Here is an 18945-nt window from a genome sequence, read left to right as displayed (position 1 = left end):
GTTCACATGTCAGAGTTCATAACACAATTTGCATTCGCTCTCAGAAAGGAGTTTAACATGTGATCATTAGCAATAATCTGGTAAGTTGCGGTTGTAATCCTTCAGAAACAAGTTTATTTACAAAATGTATCGATATTGCGATTTAACTGTTTTGTATTTTAGCTTAGTTTCAACTTGTTTACACCTTGCTGCGTCTCACTTTGCCGAGGTTACATATCACTATATACAGATTAGGCCTTAAACCCCTAAATCTAACACTGTCGGATTTTCGTACCACAATATTCCAGATTGTTCAAAATTAAACAAAAAACTTTACAAAACGCCTGCATCATTTATCAAATTTTATGATTTGTGCTCACTGTTGGTTCTCCATTTTTTAGAAGCTGTTCTGCAAAGCACTGGACATCACACAAGCCATTATTTTGAGCAAAACTGACAGTGTTGGTTTCCAGAAATCAACAAAGGTGGGATTCCTGAACTATCAAAGTTTCCATGGAATGAAGTTTTTAGCCATGGTGATCTTGATAATTGGTTCTGTAGGTTTACTTCAATTTCAAAGGAACATATGTGAACTTTTATAGAACTTTGTAGAGTCTATATCTGTGTCTATGTAAACAAAAATCAGTTGTCACATTATAAAGACGTATGTGCAATGGGTTGTTAAAGCCTCTATAAAGGTGAAGATACGTAATTATTTACAGATTAAAAAAAATAAATTCATATTTTATTTATAAAGATTATCAAAAAACAATATATGTATGCTATTGGACATAATAATACAAAAATGAGCAATACAATTGTTTTATTTACATCGCTGTTTACTCGCGAAAGAGAAAGTGAAAGTGACTGAGGTCACCAAAAATATAACGATGACTTTTGACGGTATCAGTCACAAAGTAGGTCTCTTCTCAATGGTTAAAACGTTTGTAGTGATCTAATAAGTTACTTTCTGCTGGTAAAAAGTTGTTAAAATTGAATTAAAATTGAATTTGCTTTCGGCTATTTTTAGCATATGTCAACGCTCTGAGGCTACACATCACGTTAGTTGCAAAAATGTAAACATTTCTTCCAATTATGAAACGGGTTTATCGTCCATAATTCTTGACAACGTTGTACCTAACCTGTGTTATTAGAAGTTTTTATGCAAGAGTAATTGAAATCCGGTAAAAATTAGACCAGTTGATATGCATAATAATTGGATTTGTGACCTTTATAGAGCCTTTAAATTAACGATTTGAAGGCAATTAACATGTTGAAGAAAAGCGATTGTTCGGATGCATATTTAGGCTATATGTCGACCAGTATCTGCAACTAAATGTTAAACTTGCAATAAAACAACTTACCACAAGTTGGTAAAAGAACTCCATACTTAGACGTTGTGATCATTTAGTAAGACAGTGTCATAATAAACAGTAGCAACTAGCATTATAAATTAATAAATTGGCTGTTTATTGTTGCTGTCCCATGATAAATATTTTATACACTAGTAAAAAACCAGCATTGTTTATTTATAAAATTGAATGTATAATATATTGTTTTGAATAAACTGCATACTATACTGTATTATTCTTGTGTTTCATAATGCATTGAATGGATTATGATACATAAGGAATTCATTCAACAGTTTTTCAAAAGATAACATCACTTTGTAACTACATAATACATAAATATTCCTGTAAGTTGATGACAGTGTTTAAGCATTACTGATTGTGTTACTAGTCTTTTATTTGCAAATAAATGATGTGAGGTGTTCACTATTTGTATTGTATCGCAATGCATTACCATATAAGTTTTATTTATGGACTGAATATACTAACATAATTAACATGCTTCTTCTAAGCCTAGACAGACTGACATATAAACAAGCAAATTCGTTGAATTGATATCCCCCGCCAAACTAGAGCTTTGTCACAGACGTGACATATACCCCCACATGCTGCATTTACACAGAATGTATACAAAGGGCCATAACTCCGTTATAAACAGATGCGGTACAATGTCATTTGGTGTTCATCATCCTCTTATCCGTATATATATATATATATACTCATACCAAGTGTCAAAGAAATCCACCAAAGCACTTCCAAGATATGGCTCCGGACACAAAAGTGCCGGAAGGACGGACAATGCCAAAACGATATCCCTTCACCTTTGGAGGGGGACAATAAGCTCATATGATTACTGAAATATATGTGTGTGTTGTTTGTGTTAAAAGAATGTATAAATTATAAAAAATATGGATGATATAAATTTATGTTTGTTTGCATTCAAATATTTACCATACAGCTACAAACTTAGTGTATGCAGTTTAGACTGTGATTTTTGAATTACTACAAAATGGCTCGTTTTTAGTGGAAACCTTATTTAAACTATGCGACAATAGTTTGCAAAAAAACTGTAACCTTGGGCGATACCGGTATTAATGAAATATTTCAATTGCAAACAAATATAATAAATAAGATATCCTACAGTTCACATAATTATACATTGATAATCCTGTCAATCAAAATTGATCTGACACATTACATTATTTTGATTATGTTAAATCAGTTTATGATTGAATCAACAGCTTACTTTGACTTGAGACATGAGATGGAATAACATGTTTCCTGGGTAGGATCAGTTCTTGGCATCTTAATGGTTATCTAAAGAAAACTTCCACTAAAGGGATCAATGCCGAGACCCCCAAGTCACTAAGCGGACACCATATCTACTACGCCGCAGCCACCGAACCAGCTTTAAATTCCAGAGGCTAACAAAGCACACAATTATGAGATATTAAATGTTAAAGCTTGGCAGATGCTTTTTTTCACGTGGTTATCAAATAAGCTTTTGCCCGTAAATTAGGTAGCACCTATTATCATATTACATATCCATATCAAATTACTATTATTTTGCCTGAATCAGGGCATGCTATCTTATAAAGGTTATACAAGTTCTCTAGAAAAGTCACTAAGGTTTTCCAATCACTTGCAGTAGATTTAATGATGGGTCATGCATGTTCCTTGTCACTTTTGTTCAAGTCTCGAGATGTTATCAAAGAGTTGTATGCCCTCCATACTGGGATTATTGCTATGTTCTGGTCGTATTAACAAGTTTATCTCCATTGTCAAACTGTCAAACCAGGCATAATGAGTAATCAGTTCTGGCACGTTTATCCGGTGGTGGAGAATCCATCATTATTCTCTGAAATATAAATATACTATATAAAAATAGACTATTTTAATTCTTAAATACATTGACACATTTCATTCGTGTTTTATCAATTAAGTACTTTACAAAAATGTACTGTTGCATTTGATGATTAATAAAGCGAGAAAAGATAAAATATCCGAGGCCAGGTACCCATCCGACCACTACTACACATTATTTTTTTGGCCATGATGCGTTTACAAAGAAAACACTATAATAACAATTTGAATAAATGCTTTGCAAAGTGTTATTAAAGGAGAATAACATAAAATCAATCCAATAATTTACCATGGAATGATGTAAATGAGAAACACAAAATGCTATCAGCTAATTATTTGTCAACAGTAATGACGGAATATAACAAAGAGAAATAAATATGTAATTTTTATTATGTGATCGAAAAAAAGAGAATAAACTTATATTACACAAAATAACAACCACTGGATATAGATTTAATTATGGAGCATGTTTAAGAAAATTAGAACAAAATAAAGAGGAACTGCAGTAAAGACTTGCCTTTCTTTGAAAGTTCTTTTAGCCTTTGACTCATCTTTTCCCAATTGTACTCATACAGATACTTCAAAAAAAATATTATGCTGACTGTTTTGATGAAAGGATACTGCATTTTGACATCTACTTATATATATATATACATTCTTAAAAGGGGTACATATTCAGAATTGAACAAGGGATAATAAAACCATGAGGAATTTATCATGATTTATTATGTATTTGGCCGTTATCCGCACCTCGATCCCAACTTCCGAGATTGCAGTCTGCGTTGTATTATACCTTGTATAATGAGATGTAACTTATGCCCAGTAACATCTATCTAGATATGTTAGACTAGTTTATTTAGTTCATATTATAACATCATTTATTCATATTATAACATAGCTGGCGTAAAGACATTGTGAATAACTTGTTTATGTTCAACGTAACATATTTGGTGTACATTGAATGAGACAGACGCTGTGAACATACAACGGACCAAACGTTGTGCATGGAGATTGTTACAGGCGTTGTACACTGACATTTGAACAAATCTGATGTTAACGTTGTATACTGACATACGTACAAACGAAGCGCGGTGCACATTGTTACTCACTTTGGGGACAGACAACGTAACAGGCGTTGTGTTGACATTGTACGAGACGTGGTGTGTTGATGACGATATGTTTTTACATGCATGCTCCCTGCCTTACGTGGTGTACATATATTGTGCAATACTTGTTGGGAAAACGTATATTTAGATGAGACGTACATTAATTGTAACAAAGGTGTAAAAACAGTCTAAAATGTGTGGTGCAAACATATTTAACATACAAACTTGACAAACATAGTAATTCACGGATGTTTAAGAACATTTTACAAAATATGTTGTACTGACATAGACATGATGTGCAGACAGTGTAACTTCCACTTACTATAATGACAGTGCAATATACCCGGTCAACATACTGGATGTGGTGATATTGTACCATGCATGTCGTGCTGAAATTGTAACTTAACGGGTGTATTGGCTGCGTAACAGACGCGATGAGCTTACATTGTAACATTATGTCAGAATCTTCATAGCAACAACGGTTGAATGGAAATTTCAGAAATGCTTCATGTGTTTCCCACCCAACTGTACTGGTATGAAAACCAGGTAATTCTCGCGTGTATCGGTGCTATACACTGAGCACGTAAACGAACTAATGGGTCTATTCACAAAGAGCTAGAGTATCGCACCCGGATTCCTTGTATCTCTATACTGTCTCTTCTGATTGTTGTCTCTTCAGCAAAACCAAAGAACCGCATTTGAAATAAGTGCTTGCACTTTCATCGGTTATTTTTGACTGCATGGTCAAAATAAATGCATAAAAACATACACTAGCAGTTAATCGCTTATAGTATAACGCGATCTTTAATGCCGAAACAATAGCAACACTTAAATCGTTGCAAGCTACTTTCAGTGCGATGTAACCACCTATTTCATTGAGAAATCAGTTCATTGTGTGCGGTTTGAAATCTTAATATATCATATGGCTTGTCCGTGATATACCAAGGGACACAACCGTGGTAGCTATCGGACGATTTTTTCTAGAGTTAGTTGACACCAAATTCTTAATTATGACTAATTCAAACATTTACAGAAACTACCCTATCCAACTAAAACATGTATTGCTTTTGACTAAATATAATGCAAATATGTTGATTGCTTGAAATGTTAAAATGATTCGCAGTTATCAAATGTGTTGGTACAAACGTGCTTTATCAAATTGTGTGGTTTAATTGCGCATTGAAAAACTAATGTGAGTATCTCTAATTAAAAAATAAGTTTTTTCAGCAATTAAAATATCAGCCAATGCCATTTGTGCATTATTCCTACGTCAAAAGTAATGCAAAATGTTAAAACTTAAACTGCAATAGAACACAAATGTAGCATGATATTATCAGCAAACATAAACAACTTTTAAAAACTCGGCAGACGTTCATCTTTGTTTTTTTTATCTTATATGAAAACATGCATACAAGTTAAACACGCAATACATGTTTAAGTTGGATAGGGTAGTTTCTGTAAAAATGGAACTACATGTGATGCTTCTACATTTACATATATATGACAGGGTACATAATGTGTTTCATTCTTTCATACCAAATAACGGTAATGTGTACGGCGCATTTTTGTTACAAATAATTTTTAAACACACATATATTTAAAATCACTCAGAGGAATTGACGTCATTTTCGTCAGTACAAACTCAAGAACGTGGATCGAGCGTTTTATGTTGTGACGGGATGTAACACATGCACACATCTTTGAAAATTATTGCATGTATGCCATAGTTTGTCAGTAAAACAGATTTATGGGAATGAAATCAGGAGTGCGAAACATCTGTGATGGGAGTACACGCATAATACTATTGACATTGGCTGATAGGTAAACAAATTATAAGAGATTTATATAATATCGAATCACGTACGATAATATGTTTCGTTGTCTATTTTTAAAGGTGATTAATCTAATCTTCAACAATCTATCTGAAACGTATATTTGCCCGCGCAGTTTATTGATATACAATGTGTGAATGACGTCCGATTGCATGATACAATGTATACAGCAACGATAAAAAAGATGTCACTTGAATCGTTACTTAAGCGGAGGTAATATGTTTTTAATATAGCTACAATAATATATTACATAACGGTTACGTTACATGTAAATCTAATTATGTCTTAAATCATACACAATATGTGTTTTTTCCTTACGTTTACACAAGAACGATAACCTTGTATTTTTGTATTTGACTAAATTCGAGTTTAAGCTCGTATATTCAACGGTATAACGTTCCGGATTACGACTCCGGAATATTTCAGAAGAATTTGAAAAATACTTTCATAAATTAATGCACACTAATCAAAACTGCGTTTTCTTCTTTGTGTATAATCAGTTGGACCCGACTTTGTCTAGGCCCGACAGTATAAATCTTTTTGGGAGAACACTGCAATTCCCACGTCACGTTTCAATTATTATTTAATCCACATAAACAATGCCGCCGACGTGAACAAACACTTCGTCGACAATGACATCTCCGGTTAGGGCAACGATTACAAATGCGAAGACAATAATACGTTAACTGACTTTGTGATGTTTACTATATGACGTTCAAAAATTGTGTCATATGTGACGGTTATCAGTAATTAACAATACATTAAAAAGTATAATAAACAAACGACAATATTTCATGCAGGATCTAAATGCATGTACGTAATAATAGTATGTGATATTTCTAAATCACATAACATTTATTTCAACAGATATAAATAACGCATACTTGAAACGAAAACTAAATTTTATTTACACATGACTATGTGGTTTTCCTTTACTATTTATTACATAATTTTAAATTTAACAAAGAAGAACTTCAAGAAAAGATACACAAATATTAATTAAATAATAACTATAGCATAACACAATGTACGTCTTGCACAATGACATCTTACGTCCCCAAACCTTTATATTTCGATAATCGAAGGCCACAACCCACTTGTTTCAGAGTGTGTCCTGGTGATCAGTACGCAATTTAAATGGGTTTTAAATAAATCGATGAAAATGAGATAGTTTTTTAACAATCGAATTATGGTATAAGCCCTAGCCTCAAGTTGTAAATATACCCCTTTCAAAATTTTTAGACTTCCGTAAACGTCATCTACATATTCGAAGACTGCTTGTAAGCCATATAACCGTATGAAAATCTTATGCGACATCAAAGAATGGCTTAGTTTTAGATGTGCTATTAAAATAAAGATATACGAGCTTCCCTCCCGACTTATCAAGCCTGGATCCTTAACAAAATGGTCAATGCTCGTTCAACCTCCGAATTTTCGAAACACCGTTATATCAACATGCTGCTAGTCGGTAACAATGGCGCTAGTCTACAGTATGGTCATTTATTTATAGCACGAGCGCGAATAGATACACATCAGGTTTAATTGAATGTTAGAGTGCCAAATATGTTGCTGAACACACACAGAGGGAACATGTAAGTTCACTTATAGTATAATCTAACTGGTGAACATACAATGGGACATACCTGAGGTATTGAAATTGTAGCGTACCTGACAGTGTGATATATTTGGTATAATGACGATGTTATATATACCTGGTGTAAATACATTTTAACACAACAGGTATACGTACAGTTTGTCTAACGTGATGTAATGACGGTGTAGCGTACCTGGTGTAGTGACTATGTTACATACTTTGTGAACTGACAGTGTACCTGGTATACAGGGAGTCTAAGACGGCGTGTGAAATTACAGTTTGCCCTACCTTATGAAATATAGTCTATCAGCATTACATACGCGGTGTGGATATATTGTGCAATATTGCCAGATTCTTTATTACAAGCAACAACTAACTGACCTCCTTTGTAAGACAAAAAGTTATGTCACGAATTAGTATTCAATCAGTTTATCCATTGTTAAGTTACGCTTTTCCATATAAACCTTTTAACAAAACGCATTAATGAGTATTTCGCAGATGAAATATACTTGTACTTTTTCATTTATAATGGGACAATTTCGCTAAAGGTCTGGCACAGTATCAGTTTCAGTTTGTATTCCTACATATGTAAACGTGCATCAATAAAACCATATTCATCGTTTCTTTTTTCTGATTTGTTACACGTGACTGAACATCTTTTGTCAAAGAATGGTAAATTGTCGACAAAACTAAATGTTTGTTTGTATGCATAATGAACCAGTACAATCAAGAAGGTATGTGCGTCGTATTTTTATATATTAAGATAACTGAATCGATTCATAACAATGAAATAAAATAATAATCAATGATCATTGATATACCATTAAAAATCAATTTATATGACTTGTCTATTAAGTGTTGATAATATGAACATAAGACAATAAAAGCAAATACCAATCGGAAAAAAGTAGTGTATACTTCTCACATTGTTTTGTTTTCTATAAAAACAACGGTTGAAGTCAAAATGTTCTTACAGAGTTAAAAGCAACAGCATATTTTGGGCTGTATGACCATTTTTGGTTTGTTGCATCACGACTGTTAGCTAGTACCGTCGTTGTAATATAACTACAAATAAAGTCCATTGTAACTGTTCTACAAGTTACTTGCATATAACATGTAAACACACATGATTCTACAATGGTGAATCTTAAACTGAATTGTTGCACTATACTGCCTTGGCGATTTCAGCCTGATTTTACTCTTAATATTGCTCAATGCAGTATGATGTGAAGTTAAACAAAGTGAGTGGCTATTTATTGCTTAACAAAGGGACACAACTACTATAACATGTTGCATTCATATTTCTAGAATGAATAAAAACAAGGTATTTAAAGTGGCATACATGTATTGAAATATAACATGAAAAGCAGTACGTAGAAAACTAGAGTTCTATTGCACGTGTGTTATCATCAATTGTTCTTAATGTAAACAAATTATAAAAATGCATAATTTTCTAACGTGCAAACGTGTTTTTACACAATTTAAACAAAGCATGTATAACGGGTAGTTATTGCCAAGATTAAAAGAATATTCTGCTTAAGCTTGATTTCTTTGATTACGTAATGTGACACTAAATGTGAATTTAACAAATTGGATAATATAGGGATATCCGGTCTTAATTGATATTACATTCTTACAGCAAGTGTACTATGTGAATTATTAAGATTTGCGCTTCAAATAAACGAAACAGAGTATACAACCGTAAACTATCACAAAAAATACCGTGTACACATTGAATGTGAAAATATAAAGTGATACGAACGAATCACACAATAAATTACCCTTTTACCATATTGCATGTTTAAACTTGATCACAAATTTAATGTAATGCCTTAATAGGACATGCTGTAGCAATTCGTTTGTGTCATTGCCTACCAGGGTTGCTGGTTAAACGTAGGTTTTCAAGCAAATTTGTAAAAATAATTTTGTATTTACAGTTATTTCAGTTTCAGCAGTCAGGCAGTCCATGTAAAAAACAGATTAATCCTAATAAAACGTTAAGATGTTATCACAGCCATCTTTAAAATAGGGCAATATAATTAAGTAGGTAGGCTATTACAAATACTGATACATTTATTTTTACTGTTGGCCGTAATATTAACATTAAATAGCGATATTATCAAGATCAATATTAAACACATACTTGATGGTTTTTTACCGAAATGAACGCAGTCTTTTAAGTTGTATTGTTTATCTTTTAGAATTGTTATTTGTCATGTTTTATGTATTGGTTATAGTAAACGAAATAGCAATAATGTGTTCCCTTTCGGTTGCATGTTCAGGTTTAGTACTAGAAATATCATGTTAACGTAATGTACATCTCTTTACTGACCCACTCCATGTAATCCTCGCACTGTTCGCATGTAATCACAGCATTTAAGTCGCAAGACAAAATCTTATCAACGTTTACTTTCTCGAATGTCGCAAGATTACACACACAATTATAAAACTAGTTTAAAGTTAAAATGAATTTATGTCTGCTGATGCCGTTCCCTCTATGTATAAACAAAACAGTTTTCAATAATGATCTACTGCATGTTCAAAATACGTTCTGATGTAAGATATAATTATTCATCAATGTATTTATATTAATATAATAATTTTTTAAACCGGTTTAATACCACAATGCTTTAATTGACTTTACCAAAGCGGTCATCCCATATTTAATCATTTAAAATGGAATTTCCTACATCATGGTATAAAACTAGCAGCCGATAATGAGAATAAGTCGTCTGTTGTTTCTGGAGTTTATTTGGTTTGTTTATTGGTGCAAAACTGACATCAATTCTGTTTCATTTGCAAATTGTATTTTTGGTAATGCCAACTATCAAATTGCCGAAAACCGTCAAAATAAAACGTAACTTGTACTAGACTACATGATAATGGCTAATTAAGTAGGTACGTTTCCATCAAACTTCGTTATCTTATACAAGCAACAAGTGCAGTCTTTTTCTCACTCTAGATGCTTACACTAAACAAAACTAATTAAGTGCAACATGAGTTAAGATTCTCATTCGAAGGACATCGTCCCCATTACGCCTTTAATAAGGGTTTTGCAATGTACAATGAAGAAGTTTAAATTGTATTTATATTTGTCTTAAATTCATAGAACGCGGATGGTTCAGCGCGACTTTAAAAACAAGTCTTTGCAAAATGTTTAACAAACGGCTTTTTTGGCGTTAAGAATATTTGCTTCATCAATCTTAAATGGACGATGATGGTTTATAATACGAAAACTTACTTTTTCTAGGCATTGTGATCTTGTGAATAATCAGGGATATTTCTGTGTTTTACTAACATCCTATTTTTTACAATAGTTGCCATTGTTTTAGACTTTGATTTATTTATTATATCAATTTTATGCCTAACAGTCATGTTTCATTTGTATAATTATTTTATTTGCATCACACTTATATGGGTTTGGACTGTGTTTTTTTTAACTGCCTTCATGTCGTTTATTTGCTTTACACGTGGGAAATATTATTCCTTACGCGATTAGTTCAATGAGTATACACATCTGAGCGTTGGATAATGTGTCGTTCAAATTATGTGGATTGACAGTTTTACAGCTGCGATCCCGTTAAACCTTTGTATGATTTGGAGACGGTTACGAATACAGTAATCAGAACCGTACCATGCACAGATGGGTCTCGTTTTAAAGTTTACTAAGCATGGCGTACATTATTTCCAATTTTCGCAAACTTTAGAAAAAGCAAAATGAATTTTGTTGTAACGTATCCAACCCAAATAAAATCTTTCAGTTATTGTAGTTACAGTTTATTTCGTTAAACATACTTTATTCTATCGCAAATGCATAGGTTGGTAAATGCTTGGGGTTTTAGTTTGATTATGCTACTAGACTCATCTTCAATTAACTTTGACGTTAATCCCCAGATCACTGGGATAAACATTTTCCAATTGCATTCGGCGCAGCATGCAGCCACGGCACATTGGCTTATTTCCCTTACATGTACATATTTATACTCCTGGGTGGAGTGGCGCAAGATTTACATTGATTTTGTGCTCAGGAAAGTTATGTGGTCTGAGCGAGATTCGAACCAGGGACCTTCCGATTCCTAGATCATCATCCTACCACTAGACCACGGTTTGCAAACATCAGTTTAAATCTTAGAAATATATTGGGTATTTATTCAAATTAAACTGATAGTTAGAAAGATATTTGCTGAATGGTTCTTATCGAAACTAGTAACATTATCTAAGATTGACGTTGATTTAATTCTCATCCTAACAAAACAGGGGCTATAACTGCGAGGCAACAACAACTAGATAAAGCTCCAATTAAAACCATGACGTTGTTTTAAAACAAATATATAGATCGAGTTTTAGAGAAGTCCACATGTGAGGTTAAGACTGGGAAAGTGGACTGTCCTTAGAAACAAAATAATATGCGATAAACGCCTCCATGCCGATCAAATATTTAAAGCATATGCTTGATCATTGATAGAAAAATATATTATTTAATTTAAAGATCGTCTATTAGATAAAGATATAGTTTACCAACGTATAATGTTAACCTTGGTTAAAATGTTACAATTGTTTCAAACTGTTGATCCTGTATTCAACAATGGTAATACGCAACGGAGGCAAACGGCTTTTGATGTAACATTCCCGAATTACAAACGATGCTTTAACATGGACTTGTGTTCTATTACCATTACACATATAAGGTTTCTTTCAATATAATGTGATGTGTATCATGAATCTATACTTATCAGATTTTATGAATGTTCGTTATAACCTAATTAGTTTGTGGGCACCAAAGCAGTACTGTGTTACTTATGACTGGCATCCATTTGCATGGGTACAGAGCAATAAAAATCATTTACTACATAACATAGTTCGAATAGTTTTATAATCAGCATAATTATTATTCCAAACAACTCTGATAATAAACCTCCATACACAAGATATTTGAGTAACTATAATTTTAAGTATATGTTTGCATATTTCGAGTGTATCAGAGTGAATAACTGTATAAGTATAGGCATACATGGCACACCGTCTTTTGTACATCACCCGGGAAACTATGACATTAAATTAAGTTGAGAAGGGAAGTGTGTATATAGTCATCGTATAAAAATTGTTTAAATCACTATGCACTTAGGCTTTGGAAGCAATCTGATCGGATGGCATGCAGCTTAACAAAAAAGGTCATTTAGAGCAGCATACAACGAATTATCAGGTCCCAAGTCATTGACAAACTATGCATTATTCTTTAAACATGGTAATTGTAAGTATAAAGTATGTATAAATCACGCTTTGTTGCGTGAGAACTGAGCATACTGGAATCCATGAACTCTGATAAATATTGCAGATCCGAGTGTTTCTTAAATTGGACTAGATTAAAAAGCTCAAATTAGTAAAACCACTTTGAAATTTTTGAAATTGCATTTCAGTATCTTAAAGCTGTACGCATACTTATATTTTTTCATTATAAAAATAATTTACTGTATTATAAACTATAGACTATTTTTGATAAAATACGCGTATATAGAAATGTCTTGTTTCACCATTAATGGTCGAAATAATATGTAAGGACTAAAATGTAAAAAAAACAAAAACAGCAACATATGTTCATACTTCAAGCGATATCTCTTCTTACACGTCTAAATAATTTTGATAATATTTCTTCATGAATAATAATATAAAGAGGAAACACGTATCTTTTGTATTTTTTAAACTTCTTATTCAATGTTAAATTCTGGTAAAATTTATTTTGTGTGATTTATTTCGAGGTTTTAGTTCAAACATGCACCGTGTTTGAACTTTCAGGGAGAGATTTCATCTTTAGTATTAAGAGCAACTGAAAGCAACTGAAAATGGACATATATAATCGCTTACCTTGGCAGGCTATATATGACATGTTTTTACAGGTTATGAATGCACTGGATATAATCAAATATTGTTTAATACTGTGGACATTCTACAAACTTCGTGCATGGCACAGGTTTCTGTTTTTGCTTAATTTAAAGAGGCGATGGATGTCAAAAGACATGCTTGCAAGACGATTGAAAACGTAAAGTAATAATGTTTACACAGAGCTAATTAGTTTGAAGGAAAACTGAACTCAGCGGTAAGTTTGCCAATAAGTATGATTGATATATTTTATTTTAGGATGATTCTTTTTTAAGAGCAATTCATTCAATGTGTAGAGTTCTTCTTGCAGTCAATATTGAGTGGTTGCTAACGAACACAAAATAGACCCAATACAAATACTTTGGAACGCTTAATCAATCAATGTAAGTGCAAATTAAACAAGCGTCGCTTATTAAACAATGCACACACAGATGTTTAAATCAATATCTGTTAATACAGCACAATTCCACATGCTATGCATGACAGTAATTTTCAGCGTGCCGATACGTTTTGGTTATTCTTAACTTTCGGTTTGTACTCGTGCTTTTGTGCTTTTTACTAATTTATGGAAATAGGTTTAGCCATAAAAGACATGTAAAAATGAGGCTTCTCCAATATTTATTTAAATTATTACTTTGTAATTCGCATGTCCTTTCTAAAAATGCCACGAAACACCGTTGTCTGGTCATCTAAAACGTTCGTTTAAAGCATCCCCTTAGGACAAATTATGCCCCGTCATGCGTGTAACGATTGCTCGAATATGTGTTTACTAAACACTTAAAACATTTTCATCTCTGAAACCACTAGGTCAACATGCTTGTGAATTATTATGTTAAACCGTTTAGTCTTCTTTCACCAAGTGTGTTCAGATCATTTTTCCGAGTTAACCATTGGTACGATCGAGAAGGTAACTTATTTTAATTATGTAGAGTTTGAATTAACCTAATTGAAAACACCAAAGCTCAGAAGTTTAGTAATCGTCTAATGAAATCAAATAGTTGATCTCCAACACGTCTTTTAAAATTATTATCCTATGGTCAGCTTGGCACTTTCGTGTTGTTATTTGTTTTAGGTTTATGTATATTGAGAAATATCTTTTAAAACGTCAATACCAAGAGGTTTAGTAATTATCGTGTATGCTTGTATTTGATCAACATACTCCTGGGGTCTTAATTGGCCCCTTCTTAGGGGTACATTCTTTTATATAGAGTGAACCTTTTGAGTCTTTCCGTAAACCTCACGGCCCAAAGTGTTATTGTGTGATTAGTAATATGATTTTGTCAAGTAATAAGTAAGAGTACCGCGTCAAAATAAGCCACGTCAAAGTGATCGCATGTTTGACGAAGTCATTTAGAGGGAAAGCGTTAAAGCATATTATTGTCTAAAACCACTAAGCCAAAGTCTTTTTTTTTGTTTGTTGTAGTCACCATTTGCTAAACAATTCGTTTCAATTATACCAAAGCGGTAAACAATGTTCAGGTTTCACCAGTGCTACATATACTAATATAGAAAACACTTACCAAATTATAACGGTTGAAACCGCAGTGCTCATGACTTTCATATTCGGTATATAGCATCAACTAAACAATCCCTACATATTATGGTGTTCAGATAATGACCCTAAGGTCAAAACCTCCGAAGGGGTACTACATTTTATACATTAGCATACATGTTAACCATTCTTTGAAATATATAACTGCAAAACCCAAGACTTTTCTAGTTGGTATCAAGCATCACCTAGAGGTAATATTCACAGTTTGTATTTGAATTTGCGTCAGATCTAGCCTCTCTCCGAGGATCAACTATAATAAATAAACATCAACAGTGAAAACCCTAAACATATACATTGTTGCTTGAAAACGTAAAATCCTAGGCGTCCATGTTTAGTATCAAGCATCATCTAAAGGTAACCTGCACAGATTTTTACGTTGTGCTCTTAGTATAAAACCAGTTGTCACCAGTCTAACATTGATTTAAATAGCTAACACCTTTATACATCTTCTCGTCATACATAACGTCCATACTTGGTTTGTAGCAGCATCTTGAGGACAATTACAACGTTGGTTTCAATATTGTGCATGCGTTTTAAGGGGGCCAAGTCAATCGGTTGCATGTTTTGCTGACCTGAGAATAACTAGCCCATGGTTAGATATTGTATACCATGATGTCAGACGTGAGCGCGTCCGTCAACATGTATATAAACGTTAATTTTCCCCAGACCTTTACACAGACTTTTAAAAAGGATTGTTTATTGCATTATCATCAATGAAAGTTGTTGGAAATGGTTCAAATTAAGTGTTTTATCAATTAACAAATCGTTTTTGTCGGAATAGCATAACGGTGTAAGAAGAGGTGTGTAACCTAGTATTGTTATCCTGTTTAATTTTTTTTAATCGTCCCCGGTATGTCAACATTGGCCCCTATATTGGACAAAACTTCTTCTCGGTAACCGCATATGCCAAGGGTTTCCTTTTGTTTATGAAGCAAACACGTACAGTTTCCTTTTTGAAGCAATTTCAAAACAGGCGTCGCCACAAGTGTCATCGTTTCTATATTGAATAATATAGGGAACAGTATCATAGCCCGTCCATATATGAAACCGCAAAGTTCATGGCGTTAACATACGCTATTTAGGATTATCTTGAAGCCATCAAACACGTGCGATTAAATTATGGCAATTGAGTCGAAATTGGTTAAGTCCAATGGTCAAATATTTTACATAGATATGTTATACATGTTATAAATCAAACGAAAATATTTTTTAAAATGTGTTGTACTTTCCTTTGTACGTATTTCAATCTGAGATAAATTGTGCATACCTTAAAATAGTTGAAATCCAACTGTTGTGCACAGACTGTTAACAAAAAAAAAATGAAATAAACATATGCAGCAAAATAATTATTGTTTGATATTGTTCATGGCAAACCAAGCTTATTCATACAATAATACATTACACATAAATATGCTAATCCTATCATCTTCAATACTATGATCAATTTTGGAATCACTTCATTTTACTTGCTGTTGAAGTTGGTATAAGTTTATTAACGTAACAGAAGGTGAAAATCAAGCTGTTATTCACACTATTTTTCAACACACAAGTATTTCAGTTTATTTATAATCAAAACATATATATTATGATCTTACTGACCTGAATTTTTCAACTAAAGTAAGATTACCGGAACTTACATTTGTGAGAAACAATATTCGAGAATTGTTCTTTCAAATTTAGATCCAGGCAGTTATTGCGTTTACTATTTGTGCATTGTGTGTGCTTCTAAGCATCAAACATTTTATTACGCATAGCCGATCATTGTATTGCAACGTTATTTCGACAACTTTCTCAGTGTAAGAGTAATACGTATCCTATGTTGTAATAAAGGACAGTGTTGGATATGTCATAAAGGAGACTCTCTGAAAAACTGAACATATACAAAGACACACTTGAAGTATTCGTGTTCGCAATAATTTAATAGCATTCTAGTTAATCGTTAATCTCGCTGTTTTTTAAATCTGTTTTAGATTGGAAAACGTTGTAGTTATCCCAGTGTATTATAACGATATCTAATATAGTATTCACTACCTAAACTAAATATGACGCGGAATATTATGTATGGTATTTCCATTTTGAAACGTTCAAATATTACACAATGGATTACAAAAGGAAACGTGTTTGACTTGCAATTGATACGTGTATATGCGTTCATTTATCAGAAGGTAACAATGAAAACAATGTCAACACCTGTATTTTTTGTAATGTCATGCCAGTAAAGCTATGGCATGCTATATTAGCGTCGTTTATATTCGAATTAAACCGCTGGGTACAAAAAAACACCCCAAGGAAATATGTTGACAGTACAATCGCAGGACTTATTATTTGATATCCGATATTTGCTGACATAACTTTTTCCTGAGAATTGTGTATTCAATTGCTTTGAAAACCTCCTTTTTAATCAAACATATCTTCTGATTGTTCCTAATAATGGCGTGTTGAAGTCAATGTAAAAAAAAATATTTTTGTAGTGCGCATAATACAAAAATTGAAAATGTTTGCAAAGTGGCACAATGCTTGTTTTAAACACGAAGCGATCAGCCCAATTGTAATTACAGTTTTGAAATAGACAAAGATTATATTTTTTCTTTGATATGTTTACAGTATTTATTTTAAATATAAATGAGACCCCGCTTGAACATATTATGCGAGGCATTATATAAAATCATAAGCAAATAATGCATTTGTTTTTTTAGCCCGTTGGCACATGCTGGGTATGCTATCAAATTGATATTGACCATATTTTGATCTGTTTTATGAAGGTCCATGTTTTGTGTTTTGAGTAGAATAATAATGTGTATAGCATTGTTCTTTAAATTGTCATTTACATTCTCTATTTTAACAAAATCATATTGTTGATAGTATTAGCATCGATTTAAATTGTTTTATGGAGGGTGTCCTGTACAATAATTATATTTAAATAAAATGTTAACAAATGCTTACCATACGATTCAAACGACAAAAACACTAACTGTATCTAGAGTATCATTATGAGGTCCTATGTTTTAGGACCATTGCCCATATACCATTGCAGTAACGTTGGAAAAAAACGTCGGGAAGACTTGCATATACACCATTGGTACAACCAAACTGCAACGTTTGAATGCAACCTAAATACAACGATTCAGCAACGTTTGGGTGCCCACTGGGTGGTTCGTTGATAGGTAAAAATTGACTATAAATTGGGACCATAACTACAATACATTAACTTGTTGCGGGCCTGTTTAGCAATAACTGTGATTGAGGATCATTGTGCTAGACCCTTTAAAGAGGGTTAATGGTAATCACTTATATAATACTTAACAGTTGTGCGCGTTTTCGTTAACTTCGATCTTCCATCGCTTTTTATTTTACGTTGAATACTGGAATACATTTTGATCGTTACAAATATAGAACATAACACAATTAATGTACAATCAACTAACATTTAATTGCATTATGATAAAGTTGTTCTTTTCGTTTTTCATATTGTTAAATATGTGATAATTATGTTGTATAATAATAATAATAATACTAATAATGATAATAATATTTATAATAATAGTAAGCAAATAATAATAATAATTAATAATATTATTATTATAACTTTATTTACTATTATTAATACAATTAAATACTACTACGACTCACTACTACGAACTACTATACTACTACTACTACTACCTACGTCTCTACGACTACTACTACTACTTACTACTACTACTACTTAACTAAACTACTACACTACTACTACTACTACTACTACTACTACTACTACTACTACTACTACTACTACTACTACTACTACTACTAC

The sequence above is a fragment of the Dreissena polymorpha genome, chromosome 7 (genome assembly GCF_020536995.1).
Source record: "Dreissena polymorpha isolate Duluth1 chromosome 7, UMN_Dpol_1.0, whole genome shotgun sequence".
Classification (NCBI taxonomy): Eukaryota; Metazoa; Mollusca; class Bivalvia; order Myida; family Dreissenidae; genus Dreissena; species Dreissena polymorpha.
This window is presented reverse-complemented; position numbering follows the sequence as displayed.